The sequence below is a fragment of the Mustela erminea genome, chromosome 15, assembly GCF_009829155.1.
Source record: "Mustela erminea isolate mMusErm1 chromosome 15, mMusErm1.Pri, whole genome shotgun sequence".
NCBI classification, from domain to species: domain Eukaryota; kingdom Metazoa; phylum Chordata; class Mammalia; order Carnivora; family Mustelidae; genus Mustela; species Mustela erminea.
This window is the reverse complement of record NC_045628.1, coordinates 38,933,020-38,935,629: the sequence shown is the minus strand read 5'-3', so window position 1 is coordinate 38,935,629 and position 2,610 is coordinate 38,933,020. Positions and strand designations below refer to the sequence as shown.

General features: G+C 35.0%; 1 pseudogene; it reads right to left on the bottom strand.

Annotated features, from left to right (window-relative positions):
- Window positions 1–390: 390 nt before the first annotated feature.
- LOC116574067 lies at window positions 391–1,793 on the bottom strand (annotated as a pseudogene).
- Window positions 1,794–2,610: the final 817 nt, after the last annotated feature.

The following is a 2,610-nucleotide window of genomic DNA, read 5'->3' as shown; positions in this document are numbered from 1 at the left end:
AATTCAAGTTAGTTAACATATGTAGTAAAGTTGGCTTCAGGGGCAGAATTTAGTGATTCACCACTTACATACAACAACCTGTGCTCAACACAAGTGCCTTCCTTAATGTCCATCCCCCATTTAGCCCATCCCCCACCCACCCCCCTCCATCAACCCCCCATTTGTTCTCTATAGTTAAGAGCCTCACGGTTTGTTTCATAAGTTCAATGTGTCAGAAAAATCAAAGTAATTTTTTCTCTTTTTTTTCCTCATTTACACAGTAGTATTTCTCTTCCTCTTGCCAAATTGAGCCAACCACTTTCCCCAGGCTCCTTGGGGAGGTTTAGAAAAAGGGAACATACAGGGAAAATGAGACATCGGAGAAAGGCATCAGAAGTGGAGACAGCGCCTTTACATGGTGAAAAGGATGAGAATGGTCACCATCAGGCAAAATAGCTCCATGGTCTCCAAGAAGGTGAAGTTCCAAATGGTTTAGGAGAAGACCTATTGCTTCAGAGAAGGGCTCCCAGCAAAACCAATGATGAGGCTCCCAAACACAGTCCAAATTCCAGCCCATAGCCAGCCACCCCTACCATGGCAGCCCCAACCCCAATGAACTTGGCGGCTATGTCAGTGTCCCTTGAAACGGCACTTGTTCAAAAGCTGCAACTAGGAGTAAGTGAGGTTAGAGGACATGGGGTTGCCAAGCTGCTTAGATTCTCTTCTGACAGTGTCTTTGGTGGTTTTAGTACCACGGCAGACAGTGATTGTCTCCATTGCTGAGAGGTGTTCCTGATCAGGAAGAAAGATCTTTGCATGAGTGTACAGTTTCAAGGGACAAGGAGCTGTGGCAGGAGAGCTATTCCTAGTGCAGAAAAGATTGCCAAAGTAGTTTTTCTAATACACGTTAATCTGACAACAAAGAATTCCCTGCTATTACAGGACAGGCACTCTAAATAGTACCTTTATAGCCTTTATCAAATCACTAAGCATTCCAGGAACTCTTGCTGTACATGACAGGTTCAGAAATATTCAATTTTTTGAAGTTACCTAAAGATGTAGAGACCTTTCTGACTTTGTAATTGTATGGTCGTGCATTCTGATTTTTTCCACAATATGAAATGCTCCTTGTGGTGTTTGTTCTAAACTATCAGTAATGACGACCACATGGACTGACAGTTACTTTTACTGACCATTTTTAAAGTCCCCACGAATGGAAAGAACTTTACATAAACTATTCAGGGATTATTTAGCAAAAGCCTTCTCAATAAAATAATTTTGAATTGTACATTATTACTCTCAGGTTTTAAAACCTAGAAACAAAATGCTGTGTTTGATTCACTAATACACAAATGGCAATGGTGGTAGTGGGATAGTGTGGAGCAGCCTGACTTCCCTTTTGTATTTCTATAAAAACAGAAGAATCAGGTAAATTCTAACAAAAGATTTGAAATTTAGCAAGCAATATTTATTATTTCTGTTTTGCACTTGATCTTAGCCAAAAGGGAAAAAAAAAAAAAATTATTATTACTTCTGCTTTGCATTCATCATCTTCTGCAAATGCAAAAAAAAGATCTGTGTATAATAGAAAAGTATCTTCAGTTCAACTATCAAATGCTTGTCAAATACAAAGGAACAGAGGAACGTTTTCTAAGGTCTAGATGAGAGTGGCCAAATGCAATTTTATTGAAGACTGCTTTAGTCATCATTTTCTCAAGCCAGGTTCAAAAGGGCGAAGTCAGTTTTTTAAACAAAATTTTAATTATTGCATATGCCCTTTCAAGTCAATGAAAAACACTCACCTTTCCACTCATCAAGTAATTGTGTTCGATGCCTACAGAGGACACTAAGCTCCAATAGTTCTAACCGATTTCCAGACAAGTTGTGTTTGTGTTGAATAATGTTCTTATTTTGGATGTGTCAAGGCCAAAATAGCAAGCTTAATTTAAACATATAGCAAGGCATCAGTTTGTTTTCATTTTAAAGTGGAGTTATGAAATTGAAGACCTGTTCTATAATAAAAGTGTTAAAACAAATTGACAGTCAATATTCTTAAACTTTAATTTGATTAATCCTGCTCTTAGCAAATGCACTATTGCATTATATATGATCCTTGATTATCCAATGGAACAATGAGTTGAGTGTTTCCATTAGTAAATTTTTAGGTTCATATAGAATTTTGCAATGTGTCAGTACTATTTAGAGATTTTATGTTCAACTTTCACTGTGTTATTGTATTTGTCATGACTAAAAGAAGGATGATATGAACATTCTCAGGTTTATATAAATATAACTTTAAAAGGTATAAATAAGTAACCCAATTTTTATTAATTATATCACAAAAAATCCAAATCTTTAATTTTAAAAATAATTAACTTATGTTCTTAATCATACTATATATTGGTAAGTAATTTTATTTAACAATAGCAAGAAAAATAATCTTAGAAAGTAAATAAGAAATCTGTTTCTTAAGTGATCAGAATAACTTTAATTCTTAAATATAACTGGTTCATGAAGCTACTGTAGTTTGTTAATTAATATTGATTTATAATGATAGGAGGAAATAAAAATACAAGTAATCTTAAGATGCTAAAGTGACATGTTTATCATAACTATATTCATAAAAAAATA